The sequence below is a fragment of the Microcaecilia unicolor genome, chromosome 2 (assembly GCF_901765095.1).
Source record: "Microcaecilia unicolor chromosome 2, aMicUni1.1, whole genome shotgun sequence".
NCBI classification, from domain to species: domain Eukaryota; kingdom Metazoa; phylum Chordata; class Amphibia; order Gymnophiona; family Siphonopidae; genus Microcaecilia; species Microcaecilia unicolor.
The window spans coordinates 434,831,522-434,852,693 of record NC_044032.1 but is presented as its reverse complement, the minus strand read 5'-3'; the positions used below and the strand labels follow the sequence as shown (position 1 = coordinate 434,852,693).

Below are 21,172 nucleotides of genomic sequence, written 5' to 3'. Positions count from 1 at the left end.
TTGGAATGCCCTCCCGCGGGAGGTGGTGGAAACGAAAACGGTAACGGAATTCAAACGTGCGTGGGATAAACATAAAGGAATCCTGCTCAGAAGGAATGGATCCTAAGGAGCTTAGACGAGATTGGGTGGCAAAGTCGGAGGCGGGAGATGGAGATGGTGCTAGGCAGACTTATACGGTCTGTGCCAGAGCCAGTGGTGGGAGGCGGGACTGGTGGTTTGGAGGCGGAGATGGTGCTGGGCAGACTTATACGGCCTGTGCCAGAACCGGTGGTGGGAGGCGGGGCTGGTGGTTGGGAGGCGGGGATAGTGCTAGGCAGACTTATTCGGTCTGTGCCCGGAAAAGGACAGGTACAAATCAAGGTAAGGTATACACAAAAAGTAGCACATGTGAGTTTATCTTGTTGGGCAGACTGGATGGACCGTGCAGGTCTTTTTCTGCCGTCATCTACTATGTTACTATGTTACATTTTGGACATCATCAACTGCCATTGCAGGGACAGAGGCATCAAAGGATGTCCTTCACCCATACTCTAAAAAAAAAAAGACAAAAGTTTTTAAAGTTGTTTTTTCGGGGTGGAAGGTGGTTAGTGACCACTGGGGGAGTCAGGGGAGGTCATCCTCGATTCCCTCCAGTGGTCATCTGGTCAGTTTGTGCACCTTTTTGTGGCTTGGTCGTGAAAACAAAATGGACCAAGTAAAGTCAGACAAATGCTTGTCAGGGACGCCCTTCTTGTTTCCATTATCGGCTGAGGATGCCCATCTCTTAAGCACGCCTTCATCCTGCCTTCGGTACGCTGCCAACACACCCCAAGGAACTTTGGTCATCCCCGCGATGGAAAGCAGTTGAGGACGCCCAAAATCGGCTTTCAATTATGCCGATTTGGGCGACCCTGAGAGAAGGACGCACATCTCCCGATTTGAGTCTGAAGATGGGCGCCCTTCTCTTTCAAAAATGCCCCTGAGAGTCTGTCTGACCTTCTGAAGCAGCTTCTGCAGCTCTTAGGGTGGCTTCCCTTTCATCCCCTTCCTCTGCCTTTGTGTATTTTACAAATAAGGTATTTAAAAAAATTGTGGTCTTTTATTTTTATAACGATACTTTATTTTTTATTATATTTTATTTTTTCATACAGTTTTCAACTTTTTTTTATTATATACTAGTAAAAAAAGGTCTATTTCTCAAACCAATGAAACAGGCGCTAGCAAGGTTATCATCTAATGGCGATTATGTTTTTAAGGGAACTGTTAGGAAGAATGTGCTGTGATGATAAAGAATAATTGGGAAGGGTGTATAATGAGTAATATGGTCCAGGGGTATGACATGTGGATTGTTTTCTTTTTGTTTTAATCTTTGTGTTTTGATTTAATTTTTATTTATAGTATATTTCCAAAAATATACTATAAATAAAATATTTAAAGAGTACACAGAAATTTAAAATTTTTTATTAGAAATATAATGCTTGGTTTCATTTGCAAGATTTCTTTATAAACAATATTTTTAGTGAAAACTTTGCACATTGAGGGAAAAGCTTTCCTTGTTCAGGACCATCTATGACTTCAATTGCATCAGAAGAGTTTTGAACTCTTGAAAATACTACATATAGTTGCCCATGTGTAAACACTGGTTCTGGGAGGAAAATGCCAACTTTTTCAAATGTTTGTCCTTGTTACTTGTTAATTGTCATTGCAAAAGCCAATTTCACAGGAAATTGTTTTCAACGTAATGTAAATGGGAGGTGGGATAAAAACAGTACTCCCTGCAGTTGACCCAGTGATTACTTAACTAATAATGAGGTTATTTTTCAAGTTTTTCACTATTAAGTGAGTTCCATTACATAAACCTTGCTTGGTATTTAAATTCCTGAGTAGGATAATTATGGCTCCAATTTTTAAATGCAGTTTATGGCAAGGTATGCCAGTTGGAGTTTGTTCATGAAGGAATTCTACAGGGTATAACTGATGTTCCTCATCTTTGGAGTCATGAATGGAGTCTGAACTTAAATAAGTAATTGTCTCACCTTCTAAAATTTTTAGAACAGCCTCATTTATCTTGTCAACATGTGCATTTTTTGGGCAAAGAATAGCCTTTTTAGCAAAGTTGTAAACAGTATCTGCGGTGATTTTTTCTCAAAAAATGGCATTAACTATATCGCTGCCACAAATGTGTCTCTGTGGGATTTCGATAATATCCTTGAAACCGTCTGGACATAGAAGATTTCCGTCTGCTAAAGTAATAAGCCAGTTGTTGTAATCTGGGTCTACAGAGCAGACATTGTTGTTTAATTTTAGTATTTCAATTTTTTCCATAGTTTATTTAACTTAATGCTGGCTTCAATAATGTGAGCTCAATCACCGTGTGGTACCACTGGTAGAGTTTGTCGAAAATCTCCACTAAGGAGAAGAACTTTCCCGCCAAATGGTTTCTGATTGTTCATGATGTCTTTGAGGATTCTATCTACAGCAGTAAGTTCCATACTGGGTGTCATAGTTGACTCATCCCAAATAAGGATTTTAGCATCTCTATTGATGGAAACATCATTTGATGTTAATCTGATACTCGATGTTGACGTTTCCAGTAGAGGAACAGGTAACTTAAACTGTGAATGATAAGTTTGTCTTCCTGGAAGGACATTTGCAACAATTCCTGTAGAAGCAACAGGTAGTGCAATTCCTCCATCTCCTCGGATGGAGATCAGGATAGTATTATATGTATATGTTTTTCCACTTCCAGCAGGACTGTCTAGGAAGAAGCACGTGTGGGATATGTTTTTTGTATTGCAGGCAGAAAGTATAGTATGAAATGCTTCTCTTTTCTCATTATTTAGTTTTTCTACCATTTGTTCAGCTTTCTACTTTTCATCTCCAATATTGAAGGCAAGTTTAGGATCTTCTATTCTGTGGATGATTGTTGGTAAACCAAAGTGTTCAAGTTTTTTTCCATGTATAGTCAGAAACGCTTGGATTTTCTGAAGGCACAATTGTTCACAAATCAAGCAATCACCTTTGCAACCATGGATGTGTTAAAAATCTTGTGTCATATTAAGTTTGTATTTTTGGAAAATTTGGAAAGCATTTGATGGTACGGCAAAAACACAAATGTATGCAAAAAGGTGTCTGATTTGCTGTGGCATGCTGCATGTGAGTGCATCAGCTAAGGTGTTCTCCCACAGAGCTTCATCGTCAATGAGCCCCATTTTCTTGGCTGCATCTTGAAATGTATTATAAAGAACACATGCAACTGTTTTTAAGTCTTCAAAGGACTTAGCCCCTGCTTTGTGTAGTAGAATTATCCTTAAACAGTAACACTCAGGGTCCACTGAAAAATGAACTACATACATTCTCCCAATTGTTTTGTCATGTCCTGCTTTTCTACCCTAACTACCACTTTCGTTCTCTTTTGTCGAAAGTATAGTACAAAGAAATATCTGCATACAAAATGGTCTTTGGAGGATTGTCTTCTGCATTAAGTTTAAACCACGCTGTTAAAGTGGTGTCCCTGGTTCTGGCTCTTTATACTGCGGCCTCAACTTCGTTAGGGTGGAAAAACAATGCTTTGTTGATCTGGTAAGTGTACTTTCAATCTCTGGATAGTATGTGATTGGTGATGCATTTCAAAATCGTTTAATCGCCATGCTGCTTCAGGAGCACTAACATATCTAGAGTCAGTAAACGTTTTAATTTCATCATGTTGTAAAGTTTGGTGCTCTGTAATAACCACATTGGCACAATTGTGTCCTTTATAGACATATTTAAAGAGGTACTTGACATTTTTAATAGATGCACATACTTCTGCATTTATATGGGAATTGTACTTTAAAAGTAAGTAAGGGTTATAAGGGACTACTGTTATTAATGAATTTTCCATTTAAGAGTGTACCGACACAGTTATTCCTTCTGCGGTATTTAGGATACCCATCACAGTTCTCAATAGTTTCAGTTTGGAATGGTTTTGGAAACTGTTTAGAGCACTTCCCATATGTTTAGCAACTGTTGCATGGAGATGTGGAAAGTTGTTTATTTCAGGAATTTCAGCACATACGAGAGAGCAAGAGAGAGAGAGAGCGAGAGAGAGTGTGTGACTGTGATTACACTGTCTGTGTGTTTTGTATCCTTTTCTTTTTTAGATATCCTGTTTTTTCTGTTATATATAAATTTACATGCTGTGTCGTCCGCTGGGTACCTCGTGGTTCCGTGTCTACCCAATGTCAGCTCAGCTTGCCTCCAGCTTTCCCTTCCCTCTCACTGTTCCACCCTCTGATGTCATAACGTCTTTTGCGAGTGCGGGACAGTGAGGGGGAATGTAGCATTGTAGGCTGCTGTCCTTCGCCTCTCAGTCTCGTGCCATTGCTTACTGCGTTCACCCGCTTCCCGCCACCCTGCTGCCTAAATTGTACCTCGGGGTTCCATCGCTGTCTATCTGTCTGTTTTCGTAACATCCCCTAATGTCAGTTCAGCTTGCCTCCAGCGTTCCCTTCCCTCTCACTGTTCCACCCTCTGACATCATTACGTTTTGACGAGAGGGCGGGGCAGTGATGGGGAACGGAACGCTGGAGGCTGGCTGACGTCATTTGATGATATGAACCCAGGCAGCCAGACAGCGATAGAACGTTGGAGGTGCAAATTATTATATAGGATAGTTCACATTTTATTTTATATTTTTTATTGATGAGTGTTTGCTAATATGGGTGTCCTGTGTTCTCCTTTCAATGTCCTATGTTCTCCTTTCAATGCCCTTGGCTGCCCTAACTGATAGTAGCTGTGAGGTTACTACACAGGTTTCATGCTCACTGTGAAGAGCAGAAGGGAGGGATAAGGAGTGCTGTTACCACCGTTCTCTCTAAGCTGAGTGGGAGTCCTCCAACTGCATTTCTGCCAGTGGAGGGTGCTGCTCAATACTGTGTTTTCAATTGCTAGGAACAGGCAGGTTCTCCGAAGTCCTTCAGATCTTGGCTGTCCTTCACAATTGAAAATGTGATACTGAAACAGCACCCCCACTGGCAGGACTGAAGGTGAACTCCTGCTCAGCTTAGAGGGTACAGTGGCTGTTACAATGCCCTGTCTGATACATGTATCACCTGCAAGGGTATCAATCGGGGATCTCTTTGCAATACCTGTTATTCCGAGGGCTGCTGTGAACCCATGTCACCTATGAGCCATAATACCCATTCACAATGGGCCCTTGCCCCCTTATACCATTGATGACTGGAAGAACCTTCGCTCTTATCTTAGCTCTTAGTTCAGAGCCTAAGATGTGTCCAAAGAAGTAAACACAAAAGATTACATGTGAATAATTAGCAGATCTCATAGACCTACCAATCAGAAACACGATTGGATCAACAAGAACATACCTAAATCTCCACTACCCAAGCTGCAAAGGACTCAAATATAAAACAACTTATGCAACCAGCTTTTCCTACATAAGCACACAACTGTGGAACGCACTACCAAAAGCCGTGAAAACAACATATGACCACCTAAACTTCAGGAAATCACTAAAAACTAACCTATTCAAAAAGGCATAGCCTAATGACCCAACTTAAATGCTTGAACCCTGCTACACAAGGAAACTAAAGCTAGTAATGGACATAACGCAACCCTTCCTCTCTATGATTCCCAAATGTGTCTAACACATGAACCTTATTCTACCATAACTCCACTTTATATTTGTTCTTTACCAGCTGGCGAACGCCTTACGGTACTATCCAGCTTATTTTCGAAAGAGATTGCCGCCCATTTTCCGACACAAATCGGGAGATGGGCGTCAATCTTCTGATTCCGGCCAAATCGGCATAATTGAAAGCCGATTTTGGGCAGCTTCAACCGCGTTGCGTCGCATGGTAGCAAAGGCGGGACAGGGGCAGGGCAGGGGCAGGACAGGGGTGGGACGGGGGAGGGATGGGGCGTGTGTTGAGATTGCCAGCTTCGCCCAATAATAGAAAAAAGAAAGCCGGCCATCACGAGAATTTGGTCTGCTTTATTTGGACCCTTTTTTTCAGGTCCAAGTCCCTAAAAAGGGCCCCAACTGACCAGATGACCACCAGAGGGAATCAGGGATGACCTCCCCTGACTCCCCCAGTGGTCACCAACCCCCTCCCACCCTCAAAGCAACAACTTTAAAAACTTTTTGCCAGCCTGTATGCCAGCCTCAAATGTCATACCCAGTTCCCTGACAGCAATATGCAGGTCCTTGGAGCAGTTTGTAGTGGGTGCAGTGCACTTCAGGCAGGAGGACCCAGGCCCATTCCCCCCTTACCTGTTCCACTTGTGGTGGTAAATGTGAACCCTCCAAAACCCACTGTACCCACATGTAGGTGCCTCTCTTCAGCCCTTAGGGCTATGGTAATGCTGTAGAGTTGTGGCCAGTGGGTTTTGGGGGGATTTGGGGGGCTCAGCACCCAAGGAAAGGGTGCTATGCACCTGGAAGCTAATTATTTTATTTTTTAAATTTTTAAAAGTGCCCCCTAGGGTGCCCGGTTGGTGTCCTGGCATGTCAGGGGGGCCAGTGCACTAGAAATGCTGGCTCCTCCTATGCCTAAATGCCATACATTTCGCCGGGTTTGAGATGGCCGGCTCCGGTTTCCATTATGGCTGAAAATCGGAGTCGGCCATCTCATCTAACCCCGGTGAGCGATTTGGCCAGCGCCAAGCGTATTTCGAAAATACGCTTGCCTCCGCCCCTTCGCGGAGCCGGCCCCGAAGATGGCCGCCCATTGATTTGGCTGGCGCCGTTCAATTATGCACCTCCACGTAAGCCACATTGAGCCTGCTAATAGGTGGGGAAATGTGGGATACAAATGTAGCAAATAAATAAATAAATAAACTATCTTCAGGGAGAGACTTGCCACCACTGCAAACCTGAACAGCTGTCAGACAGAATATTTCACCCCTGTTTCCTGCTAAGCTGCTTTTTATTAGCAAATTTCAGCATACAGATTCATTCTTTGGCATGATAACATAATTGGCAAGCAATATACTTTCTCAGGCTTCATCTGCTACACTTTCTTCTTATTTCACATAAATTTTCCTAGGTCTCTTTCATACAGATTCAAGGCCATAACTAGAACATTAGGTTACAACAGATAAACATTCTTAATTACATACAAGTTCATAGTATTCAAGGTCTCAGCTCTCTGCTTTGAGAGAAACTGAGCAATTTTTCTTCATTATGGACTAGATTTTATATATGGCACCTAAAAAACTGGCGCCAAAAATATTTCTGCTTAGTCATATTATGTTCACCGTGCCTAGATTTAAATGTGGTTTATAGAAAATGCCTAGCTGATTTATAGAATATGCATAGTGGCCATGCATGCGCCTAAGTCTAGATGTGTCCATTTACGCCAAGTAAAACTTGGTGTAAATACCAGCTCCTAAGTTAGGCGTGGAGCAAGTTTATTCTTTAACTGTGTGTGTAGATTTTTGGAGCGCCCACAGTCCACCTATTCCACGCCCATAGCCATGCCCCCTTTTTGGCAACACGCATTAGAATTTATGCGCACCACTTTACAGAATATGCCGAGCAAGTTGTACGTGCAAATTCTAATCAATGCCAATTAGTGTCAATAATTGCTTGTTAAGTGGCAATTACTGGTGCTGATTGGCTTGTTAAATAATTAAATTGCATGCACAAATCCAGATTACGACCAGTTTTGCATGCGCAATTTTGGTTACACTATATAGAATCCGGGGATATGTGACTGACTTTCCAGTTCTCACTTAACCCCTACTTGACTCCAATAGTCCAGCATAGCCTGGTCCAGTTCAATTTCTTCACAATACCATTTTCTCACAAAATGATAGAGCAGCCACTGAGTAAGAGGTAGTGAGCCCTTTATTGGCCTTCCACAATAATTTTGAACAGAACATGCACTGATACAAGACAACAGAGTCAATGTAGCTCAACAAATGGTATGAGACAGTTAACGATATGGCTCATGACAGAATCCAGTTTGAGAACAGAACAATGGTACTTAGCCACATTGGTCCCCCATCAGCCACAACTAGAAGATTGCTCTATGGTACAAGGTACAAAGTTTACAGACATTTGTTTATAAAGGCACCTTCTCAGGTGGATTCAATGTTACTTTTGCCAAAGCTTAAACATTACAGGGTTAGGTAAGTTCATCACCAGTTGCAGAGGTGAACATTGAACCCATTTCTCCCTAGCTTCCAGGCAGCTGCACCAACCATTAGGCAATTTTCCAGCCAGTACTCCATACATTTATAATGAGGGACCCTGAGCAATGCAGAGGGTGCAGGTGCAGAGAAGGGAGATGAAAATGATAAAGGGGATGGGACGACTTCCCTATGAGGAAAGGCTAAAGCGGCTAGGGCTCTTCAGCTTGGAGAAAAGGCAGCTGAGAGAAGATATGATAGAGGTCTATAAAATAATGAGTGGAGTTGAACGGGTAGATTTGAAGCGTCTGTTTATGCTTTCCAAAAATACTAGGACCAGGGGGCATGCGATGAAGCTACAATGTAGTAAACTTAAAACAAATCGGAGAAAATGTTTTTTCACTCAACATGTAATTAAACTCTGGAATTCATTGCCGGAGAATGTGGTAAAGGCGGTTAGCTTAGTGGAGTTTAAAAAAGGTTTGGCTGGCTTCCTAAAGGAAAAGTCCATAGACCATTATTAAATGGACTTGGGGAAAATCCACTATTTCTGGGATAAGCAGTATAAAATGTTTTGTACTTTTTTGGGATCTTGCCAGGTATTTGTGATCTGGATTAACCACTGTTGGAAACAGGATACTGGGCTTGATGGACCTTTGTTTTCTCCCAGTATGGCAATAACTTATGTACTTATGTTCATAGGGTAGCTATGCAACATCTGTGGCCAGTCACCTTGGTATGGGAAGTGAGGTGCAATACAGGCTCCAGCAGATTGTATATCATGTCCTCATCACCATGACTGTTAGTGATGGTATCCCAAAGCAGTTTGGGATTTATAGTGGCTGATTCTACCCATTGCATATCCTATATGACTTTCGCAGAAATCCAGGACTGGCCATAAACTTTCCTCCTGGAACAGGGTATGGTGGAAGCTCTGTTACTGCCCCAAACTAGCATGGATCCTATCCTTTACCTCCATGCCTACTGGCCTAGAACTATAAGGCATTTGTCCAAATTCTGAACCTCTGTGGTATAACAAACAAACTTGTAATGTGGGAACTGCAGACAACCTTGCTATTAAGCCTAGCTGCTGTTGTGAATGCAAAGCAGAGTACAATTCTCAGAACAATCTTGCTACCAAAGTTCAGCAAGAGCAAATAGAAAGGGAGGGGAGAGTGAGAGGGAGGAGTGCAGTGGGTTCATGGACCTCACAGATACATAGGTAGACTATCAGACACCTCTGCGAGCAGCTACAGGAAGATATGAAGCCCAGTACTTGGAAGGGACATGCCCTGTCAGGGCATATCAAGGTGACCACAGCCCTGGCTTTCTTGTGCAGTTCCTGCACTGTTTTCTGAGGAGGGACACTCAGTACATTACATTCCCCATGTGTGAGACTGAACAACAGAGGACAATAACAATCTTCTATGAGGTGGCAGGTCTTCTATTAGTCCTGGAAGCCATAGATGGTACCCACATTGCCCTCAGACCACCTTCAGGCAGTGAGACGTCATATAGAAACAGGAAGTCATATCATTCCTTAAATATTCAAGTGGTGTGTGATACACAACTTGGGCACTCGGCACTTGCTCCGCCTCTTCCCTCACTCGCAAACACCACACCAAAAAGCATCTTAAAGAAGGTTGGATTTATTTTGGCTGCAGCCAGGAACGTTATACATTACAATTCAAAAACAACATTATAACATATTATAACATAATTATTGTTACAACCACATAACTACATATTATCATCAATTAACAATTTGGGGTACACAGCTTCGGGTCTCACAAATGCTTATTATGACCCACAGGTTGCAGTCCGGACGACGAGGGATCCGAGGTAAGTCAGCGCTGCTCTCTCCTTGCTGTCCCGATTCAAAAGGAAACTCCTCCTTTCCTTCCCTTCTTTTCCCTTTCCTTTCTCCCCGCCCCTCCCCTCCCCTCCCTCGCATTAACCCTTTGCCTGCTTACCTCACCCTTCTATCTTTCCCTGCGCCCTCCCCCCCCTTTCCCTTCCCCTCCCTGTCCTCGCAGGCCATCGGCCCGGATGTGCCCAGCCTCCCTTTAAGAGGTGTGGCTGGGTTCTTTCCAGAGAATAACAGATGTCTGTGCAAATTACCTTGGTTCCTGCCATGAAAACTACGTCCTCAGCCAATCCATGAGGCGTTTCAGAGTAAAGATATCACTGGAGGGTGCACATCACTCATATAAGCTTGGAATGCTCCACCCTCCTTACCATTCTAGTTGAATTGAAAATGCCAGCAGAGGTGAGACAGGAAATTAACTCTGATTGCAGGGAACAGCTGCAGTTAAAGGTCCTCTATGAAAAGGTGAAGTATCCTACAGAGGCAACCATAGAAAAGGGAAGAGGCGGATGCCAGCGACATCAGGGCAGTGTATGGGAATCATTGCCACTGCCGGGTTTGGAAAGTCGCTGTGCCTGTGACCAGGTAAAACGCCCGGGGGGGGGGGGGGGGGGTGGCATCTTGGCCCGAAGGGGGGGGGGGTGGCATGCAATTTCCTGATATTAAGCATGAATCTGCAGGATATTGGGGAACATAAAAAGTAATTTCTTGCTTCCAAAGCTTTCCTGTTAGTGAGGGATGTAACAGAAAATTATAATGTCCTGTAAGGGAATGCAGCTAAAATGAGTGCCAATTCCAAGCTTGCTATCTGGCAGTGCATCTGGCAGTGTCTGAATGCCATATACTACCAAAACCATGAGGTGCAAGATTTAAAAAAGAAATGGCAGAATTTGCATAACAGGACCTGAATTAAGCACAGCTGGAGAGAGGAAGACGGACCTGGCAGCAACATTACCCTGTCATCGAGAAGGAGGTGTTGGACACAGTAGACCCATCAACTCTAGTGGCTGGTGTTGAAGGGCAAGATATAGCTCGCAGATGCAGAGGTAAGACTATGTACTATACATCCCATATAACCACTGCTTTTCTTCTAGGAAAAAAGGTGTCAGGACTCATGCAGAGAAACCTTAGGGGTGGGGTAACCAGGGCTTGTTCTCAGCCAGTGCACTTTAAAGATAATCTACCTGCAACGTGGCTGCCTCTGAAGCAAAGAGTCACAGATTTAAAGCTGGCTTGTGCATTAATGGAAAACAAAACTTGTTTTTTTAGGGGGGGGGGGGGCGGACAGGGAATCCATTAAGGGCTGGAGAAAACATTTTTGAAAGCCAGGAAAAAGGGTGCTAGTGCTCCAATCCAACAGAAAAATGGCCTAACATATCTCATATCTGGTAAATGGCTCTACCCACACCCTCATGTATCAGTTCCACTGGTTGTTCGTCCCACTTTTTATTTTGATTTTTTAACGTTTTTTCACATATGTGTTAAACAAGATTATACAGAGCCATGAAGGTCTCTATATAGAACACATTTCCCAATGATGTATCACTGACAAAATAAGTACACAAATAAATGGAAGACTGCATATTACAGCAAAAGTGACCCACCTTACACCTGGAATGATGAAGGAAGTCACAAACCATAAACTGAGCAAAGAGTTGAATTTATTTTTCTATTTACTCAGTTTCAGTGAAGAGCCGTACATTCTCAGCTTGACACCTACTGTAACTCCTGTCTATTGCTTTTTATGTGTGAAGCACAAAAGCCATTTTTTTTTAAACAGACAATTTTAGTGTGATGGAAACAAGCAGGTTCATGGCTGCAGATGAAGACTGCTCCTAAACCTCAAAGCCTATGAAAAATTGCTTCTACATGAGCAAAGCAGACACCTGATAATTTCCACTCTTGTAAAGAAAAGATCTGCAGGAAATTATTTATTTAAGACACTTATACCCCACATTATCCCTATCCTCGAGTTCAATGTGGCTAATAATAATAATTGAGATTAAGTAGTCAATAATAAGCGTAAAACAGTCATCTTACAATACAGTCAATATTTGAAGTATAGACAAATAAGAGAAGATACAGCATGCACTATTCAGATAAATAAGGATATAGTTCAGAAGTGATACGCAAAATAACATGCAAGCTAATTAATCCTGGAATTCATAAGCCATTGATAAGAATCTGTGAAAAGAAATGTTATTAATATCTTACAAAACCGCATGTAATTATGTTGATGTCAGTAGATTTCGGGAGAGAGTTCCAACCAGTGCGATTTTTCTAGCGAAAAAGGTGCCAGTACTCAAATGCTGGGCCACCCTTCAGGGGTGGGGTGATCACTGAGGGACCCACCCCACAAGAGGCAGGCCCCCTGCAACCAGTCACAGAATCTATGACAAGGCAGAATGGGTGTGTAGAGCCTGAGCTCTTTCATTAAAACTTGAGGTCCATGGGTCAAAAATTTAGCAGAGAATGGAAAAGGTGCTGGTACTCAGTACCCCCAAGTACTCCCTCAAAAAAAGCCCTGGTTCCAACATTTAATGCCCTGATAAGTGAAGTCTGCTGAAAGAACTGATTTGTAGACAAATTTTTACAATTTGGAAAGCAGAGTCTTGGGTAATCCCTGGCTCAGTGTTAAATTGGTACATGTAATCTGGGGCTAAGCCGTGTAAAATTTGGAAGATGAAAACCCAGAGCTTGAAGGTGACCCTAGATTTGATGGGGAGCCAATACAACTTAATAAAGGTGAGGCTCTCTCAAAGCGTGAGACTCTATAAATAAATTGATCCGCTGTATTTTGTGCTGTTTGGAGCCCTTTCAGATACTTTAGTTTACTTTTTGGCTTGTTTGTTCCTATAAATCAGCCTCCCTCAAGAGGAAAACACATGGGTTCCAATTAGTTATTTTGCTGTATGTCACATCCATTCTTGACTTGTATACATGAAACATATTTCTATTACTAGGAGGGAGCTTCCAATAAGAGCCTATTCTATAAAGGAAAGTATGGCTTATTATTCTTTATATAATACAACCATGACCAGGTATATACACACATATGCAGTAAGGTATGATCATTTGCTGTTCTTAATGCTTGTGCCTAAATGTGAGGGATAGTATTTTATACACTACGCGAGTGTGAATCCCACCCATGCTCTGCTGATGTGTGCAACCCCCTATGGAATACATACTATGCATGTCTTTACAGAACAGTGCTTAGGTGGATTTCTGGCATTTACACACTCATGTGCACACATTCACTTGTAAATGTTGGCGTCTATTTAGTAGTATTATCTCCTTAACGCTTCTATTGCACTTTTCCCATCCATCACACTGCAATAAGAAAAAAGGATAGGGAAAAAACCCCCATTCACATATTCAACAGCTGCCATGCATATGTGGATGGGCATGCCTGTTTGGGCTTCTGCCATTATCTTGCTCTCTGAAACAACAACAAAAATGTGATTACTTTTATGTAAATGTGCAGAGGATATGGATGTGTGAGCTATTTATTGTCTGCACACTCTGATATGCATGAAGGTGCCTGATCTATCTCAGTACAAGATAGGTTGGTTTGAATAAAAGCCAATCGGGGGGGGGGGGGGGATTTTATAAAATGGCATTTAAATTAACTTCAGGAACCAAGCGGTAACTGAACACAAAAAGTCCCACGAAAATAATAGCAAGAAACCAAGAAGTGGGGAACGAAGGAAGGCTGGTCAAACCACAGGATCAACAGAAGGTTAGGCCTGAATCTGCAAACTCACTTTAGTGTTTTCTAATGCAGTTCTGCTTGGAACTGCTGTTATAGAATTCATGCTTAGTGCGCATCATCCCAGCGCCTAAATTTCAATGCCTTTTATAGAATTTACCCCTAAGCAACTTAGGTGCCATTTTAATAGAATAGCGCCTATCTCTTATATGCATAAATGGCAATTAGTGACACGGTTTACACATGTATGTGCTACTATTCTATAGTCATAAAAAAGAAGAAAAACCAAAATCTTCCACAATAAGTCGAAAAACAAACAAAACAAAAGTGGAAGTCACCAAAACGTAAATGTTCAAGACTGTAAGTAAGTATATACAGTCCAATAATTATAATGTTCATAAAGTTTATTCATCCATAGTTGGTAGAACCTCAATGCAATACATGGGCTGTGTTTCAGCGTAGAAGCCTTCTTCAGAGGTCTTTCTATGAACTTTGCACAGACGGATAAAATGAGGTTAATACTAAAAATGAAGTCAACTTAGTTGCCCAAGTGATGTTTACAAGCCACTTCACCTTGGTAAAAAGCAGTCTATGCCAAAAGATGGCAGTCTCACACAGCATTTCAGTAATGCAACTAGCTATTCTATAGAACTGTGCGTGCAATTAGCTCCTTAACATAGGACTCATTTCTAGAATTGCCCTTATTGTGTTTGCAGGTTGTGTGTATGCTTCTGGGGGTTGTTAGGGGCTCAGATGTGTTATGAATTCTGTTGGTGTTATTACTGTAGTACAAATTCTTGCTCAATTATATAGCTAGGGTTAGTAAACTATTACAATGAAACCTCGGTTTTTGTTGACGTCGGTTTTCGTCGGTTTCGGATTTCATTGATTTTTTCGACTAGAAATTTGTCTCAGTTTTCGTTGAAAAAGAAGGATGTCCATCTCCCAATTTGTATCGGAAGATGGACGTCCTTCTCCCGATTTTGGGCGTCCTCGTTAATTGCCTCGGTTTTCATCGGTTTTGGATTCCGCCGATTGTTTTTGGACAGATTATCGACAAAAACCGAGGTTTCACTGTACTTCCTAGCAGGGGCATAGCCAGACTTGAGATGGGAGGGGGCCAGAGCCCAAAGTGGGAGGTGCACATTTTGGTCACTGCCCCACCGCCGTCCCCCTCCGCTGCCACAACCACCCCTGCGCCACCGCCTCGCTGCCCTCTCTGCCGCCCACTGCCACTGCTATACATTTTGGCTGGCAGGGGGTCCTCAACCTCCACCAGCTAAAGCACTGCTGCCGCAAATACCTTGGCTGGCGAGGGTCCCCAACCCCCGCCAGCTGAAGACTTCGTCCAGTGCTGGTCTCCAGTGCCGCCGCATTGCCTGCCCTGTTCTCTCTTCCCCTCACATCCAGCATACTCCTTTTAGTGAAACTATGCTGGACGAAGTCTTCAGCTGGCAGGAGTTGGGGACCCCCACCAGCTAACCAGGGGCTCAGAGAAAATTTGGGGGCCCAGGCCCCCATCTAGCTATACCACTGCTTCCTAGTCAATCTCAGTGAGAAGAAGTTAAGTATTGCAAGCCCATCAACTAAACTATATACAATCTGTTAAACTCTATAGGAACACGGATGAGGAACTTTGACCTGAGTAATCCCAATGCTGCATATTAAGGGACTGATTCACTCAAGTGCTGTAACTGGCACTACCATTACTATTAGCGATAATTGCTAGTGGCCCCATTATTTTCAAAAGGATCAATTCACTAAAAACCATATGGTTAACAGTAAAGCAGGTTACCATGCTTTAGTAAAGCAGCCCTAAAGATGCATTTGCAAGTCTTCCACAATTTGTTTTATCAATTTCTGCCTAAAATTAGCCAAAATAATGAAAACTAAATACCAATACAATTTAGGCACCTTTCATTATGGTTGCATTTTCGTTTGTTGTTGCTTATTTTTTTTTTAACATTCCACTCCTTCTTTCAGATGTTATGCCATGGCCCTTATTTTAGAAGCACTATTTGTCTTTTGGACATCTGAAAACTGGCATTTAGATTATCCATTTTGCATGGGCGTCCAAGTCCTGATTTTATAAAGCCAGAATATGGACATCTACAACTGAGGTATGTCCATATGGCAAAGGGGTGTGATCTGTGTGTGTTTTAGGCAGGACTAGGGAGGGACCAAAATATAAATATTCAGCTCCAATGCCAGAAAGAAAAAGCAAATTTATATCCAAAACGATGTACTTTGGTATTTACTGTAGAACTGGTACCCGACACAGGTTACAGAAAGATGCTCTAATTGAACACCTCTCCATTGAAGGGATTAAGGGAAGCCACCTCCTTAATCCCCCAGTGGTGCTGCTTCCCACCCTTTCCCCAGTATGAAACTGGTAAGGCATATTGGATTCTCACAGCTTCAGGAACTATGGAGTTCCATGGTACATTTTTTTAAATTAATTACTTATATACCACCTGCAAACCTGAAGGCTATTGAAGCGGTGTACATTCAGATACGGTAGGTATTTTTCTATTCCTGGAGGGCTCATAATTTTAAAAAAAACGCAGAACAAAATTGTAACACTAGTATTTGAACTGGGGTTGCTAATGTCTCCTTGTTCTGAGCCTACTATTCTACCCATTAGACTACTCCTCCATTCTGTATGGGTGCCTCTGTGGCCATTATATAACATGGACGTTCCTATGCTGCCACAATGACGACCATGTCTCTTGTTTTGACCTGTTCATAGTTCACATGTTTAGTTTGTAAAGTGGATGTTCATGCTGGACGTCCATTTCTCTTGTGTTTGAGAACAGGCAGTATGTCGGCAGATCCTGTTCTAAAATAGAAACTCCACTAGCAAAGTGCAGACCTGGATGTCTCTATTCTGAATGGGACGTCCTTTCCAAAATGCTGTCTTATATGTAATTACTCTTCCACTATAATCGTATTTACTTTTTGTTTTAAAGTGCTTAGAGGTTTATTTATGTAGGCAGTACATCTAATTTAATAAATATGTTTAAAATATTAGCAAAACTGCACCTCGCATGAATGACAATGCTGAGTTTGGAGCTTTTCAAACACTTCAGGGCAAATTCACCTCAGTAATAAATCGGCATACATCCAGTTTTAAAGATGAAGGGAGTAGATAATCAAATACTCATATTATATATTAAAGCTGAGTATAATATGAGTATTATATTATTAGTGTTCAGTTACAGTTCTTATTAGCACATAAACAACAAAGGCGCTTGTTATAGGAACATCAGATTACTACTACTACTTATCACTTCTATAGCGCTACAAGGCATACACAGCGCTGTACACCATACACGAAAAGACAGTCCCTGCTCAAAGAGCTCACAATCTAAATAAGACAGGCAAACAGACAGAACAATTAAGAGGCAAGGGAATTAAAGAATATTGGGTCTCCATCGCATACCAGCGTTGACTACTGAAAAGCTAAGTATTAAACTTGAATTCAAAGACAGAACAGAAACTTCTAATAGAAATGAGATAAGTAATTACTACTATGTAAACATAAGCAAAATAATGAAAAAACTTAAAAAACTGGGACTAATGAGGATTTTGTTACCACCTCCCTTTCAAATGCTTGGCTCATAAATAGCTATTGTAGAGGTTGGTACGGTAATCTGATGTTCCTATAACAAACACCTTTGTTGTTTATGTGCGAATAAGATGATAACTGTAACTGAACACTATTGAAGCTGAGTATATTATGAGTATTAAAAAAAAAGACATGTATTAAGAGTTTATTCAAAGGATATTCAGGAAAGGAAAATGTCTGTTTGTCATGGTAACAAAAAAGATATTCAGGGCAGGAAGAAACTGGAACTACTACAGCTGCTGTACTAATACCCTCCTGTCCACCCCTGCCCAAGATTATGTATCTTCTCATTTACTAGGGGCATACATTGTGAAAGTTTTCCTCTTGTCTTTTCCATATTTTATTAGGAGGGTTTTTACAAAGGCACGCTAGCTTTTTTAGCGCATGCTAATGATTGGTGCACGCTAAACAATAGAGACGCCGGTAAGAATATATGGGTATCTCTAATGTTTAGCGCACATTTATTTTTAGCATGCACTAAAAACACTAGCGCGCCTTTGTAAAAAGGGTCCTTAATTTGTTGTTAAAATGTTTTTGTTTAATGTGTGGAGGAGTGGCCTAGTGGTTAGAGCACCAGTCTTACAATGCAGTGGTGGCCAGTTCAAATCCCACTGCTGCTCCTTATGATCTTGGACAAGTCACTTAACCCTCCATTACCTCAAGTACAAACTTAGATTTTGAGCCCTCCTGGAACAGAGAAATATCCAGTGTACCTGACTGTAACTCAACTTGAGCTACTACTGAAAAAGGTGTGAGCAAAATCGAAATAAATGTGTATTATTTTTCAACAGCAGATGTCATTCTTCGATTGCCTGCACTATTCTTCAATATCCATATACATGGAGGTGCCGGTATGAATCAGCGCAAATATGTACATTGTATAAAGTAGGTGCCTGCCATTCTCCCACTCTGTCTATTGTCTGCCTCTGGAACATCTTTGCATAAAAATACATGCTCTCATTTTGCTGCCCCTCCGGCAGTCATCTGGTCAGTTTGGGCACTTTTTTGAGGCTTGGTCACAAGAAAAAATGGACCAAGTAAAGTTGGCCAAGTGCTCGTCAGGGACGCCCTTCTTTTTTTTCCATTATCAGCCGAGCACACCCATGTTTTAAGCATGCCCCAGTCCCACCTTCGCTATGCTTCCAACACACCCCCGGGAACTTTGGTCATCCCCGCGACAGAAAGCAGTTGAGGATGCCCAAAATCGGCTTTCGATTATGCCGATTTGGACGACCCTGGGAGAAGGACGCCCATCTCCCGATTTGTGTCGAAAGATGGGCGCCCTTCTCTTTCGAAAATGAGCCCAATAAAGGCTATCTCACCCATTATCAGATATAGGGCCTTTAAACTGTAAAGTGTTACTGTCATATCACCTGTTTGTCCCCTCCCCCTTTCACTGAACTTTACTAACATATGCAAACAACCTAATACTCTAGCAAGCACATGATCAAAAGCCCCGCACTGTTCCAAACAGCGCTTTAAAAATAGCGCTGGAACAGCGTGGGGCGTTATTGGACCCATGATCAGAGATAATGACATGCAAATTTAAGCACGCAATTCTCTTTGATCATGGGGTAGAAGTGCGGGAGGATTGTGCCTGAGCGCATCCTCCCACACTTGTTTGACAGGTCTGGGCATGATGAAGATAAAACTGGATAGCTTGTCAAAGAAATATTAAGGGGCAGATGTAGAAAGCTACTGTGGGTAGGATTGACAACTTTTTGACAAAGAAAAACCCGGCATCTGCACTGCTCCATACCTCTTCCTTGTCCCATCCTCATGACCCACCCATCCTTGCATAAGGGAGTATATAGAACACTGTCCCTCACCCTTAAAAATAGTCCCTTAAAACCCTAGTTCCGCCCAGAAAGGAAGTGAGATGGGAGGGGTGGAGCCGAAAGGACAGGAACCAGGAACTATAAAAAGACAGGGCCAGTATGGGGTTGAGGAGGCCCATTGATGGAAGAAGTGTTCTCCAAGCATATGCCTTCACTACATATTTTTAGCTACTATGGCTTGGCTGAGGAAAGCCAACCTATTTTTGGATACTTATGAACCCAGTTCTGAGGCCTGACTGGCCCAGAGAGAGTGAGAAAAAACTTTTCAGACTGCGTTTGAGACGTGGCAGTCACAGGCCATGGACTGTATTTGGGCCTTGTCAACCACAAGCCCTTATCAAGACTTTTGCCTCTGAATTAGACTTTACCTTTTGTTCCTGGGATGCAACAGGCCTCAGGCTTAGTGAATTCATCGTTTACCTTATTTATCCAACCTTGGCTGGCTGTGTTATTTGGAGGCCTACTCTCAACCCTCACTCACAGTTTCACACCTTGCCACAACTACTGTTGTACCCTTTTCCCACCCTGCCCCTCTACTACCAACTGTCCACACTAGGGTTGCCATCTCAGAAGAAAAAATTGCCAGATATGCATACATTCTATGATTATGTCACAAACCACATAACAGAAACAGAGCTTCAGTAACCAAACTCTGGAAAAAAAAAAAAGCACATTCCAAACTGATATAAAAAAAAAAAACCCAGTCATAATACAGCAGCACTAATGTCCAGGACAGGGCAGAGGAGTAGCTGAATAGTTAGAGATATTAGTGCTGCTTTATTATGACTTGTTTTTGATAGTCTGGAATGTGCTCTTTTTTTTTTTCCAGAGGGCCAAATTCAAATGCTGCAGCAGCTTCTTGTGGCATTAGGCAAGCCAATTAAGCCTCTGTTGGTTTGGAACGGCCAGGGATGGCACTAGCAACCTCACCCTATTTAGAACCTGCCATCAAAACTATCACACTTGCAGCAGTCCCATAAGCCTTTCAGAACTCACTGCTTATGGGCTTCAAGGACTAGAAAGACAGAATGTTCAGGACTCAAATAGCCGCAACACTGTTTATAAAAAGGCAGTACCCTAGAACACCAGTATACTTCCTGCTGGAAACACAGAGTAAGTCAGAGTGTTACAGATCCCAAAATAGAAATTAAACAGAAGCAGAATATCACATCTTGGTCATACACATAAAACACAGAGAGATCCTTAATAAATATGAAACAAGGGACCACACATGAGTAATAGAAATATGAAGGCAAAAACTGAGCTGGGAACCTGAAGAAGTCAGATTCTGCATATACAGTAATATTAGAGAAACAGAGAGAAATAGAAACTGAAATGTGAGATATCAGAGATACACATCTTCAAAAGCTGACATATTCCAATCAACAAATTCAAAATAAAGTATTTTTTCTACCTTTGTTTTCTGAGTATTTTACGTTTCAATTTCCTTTGTGCGCAGTGTCTCTTTTCTGCTTTTCTCTTTTTTTCTTCCTAATTCTCTTGCCAGGGTCTCCTGTCCATTTCACTTTTGTATATGTCCACCATCCATCTTCCCTGTGTCTCTCATCTGTCCTGTCCATCATCTCCCCTCTATGTCCCTATCTTTATTCTCTCCCCATGTTTAGCATTTGCCCTCTCAGTATTTTGACATATGTCTGAAAACCATAGTTGATGCCTTTTAGACACTTTTTCTCCTGTTGGCCTATTCTGGCTGCCTAAATTCTGCAAGGGAGGAAAATTCTTTACAAATTCTGCTTTGCTTGATGTCACAATTCCCCAGGATTAAGCCAGCAGGATTTCTCTGTGTGCCTTTTACATCTGTTCTAGAATGCAGTTATTGTCTAGAAGACAGGTGTCTGAATATAATAAATTAACTTTTTAGTACAGTAAACTATGACAGAGTTTATTACTCAAAACAGATGTTTCAGATAAATGTGACTTTTGAGGCTATGTAGAGCAAAAGCCTAAAATAGAAGCATTGCTGATTATCTTGGATTAGACGGTGTATTCCTTTACTC

At 42.0% G+C, this 21,172-nt stretch overlaps 1 protein-coding gene across 1 annotated transcript in view; it reads right to left on the bottom strand.

Moving 5' to 3' along the window:
* The window catches only part of ARSJ (arylsulfatase family member J), a 90,110-nt gene that overhangs the window by 39,461 nt on the left and 29,477 nt on the right, over positions 1–21,172 (bottom strand). The gene's annotated exons all lie outside the window — the stretch shown is intronic.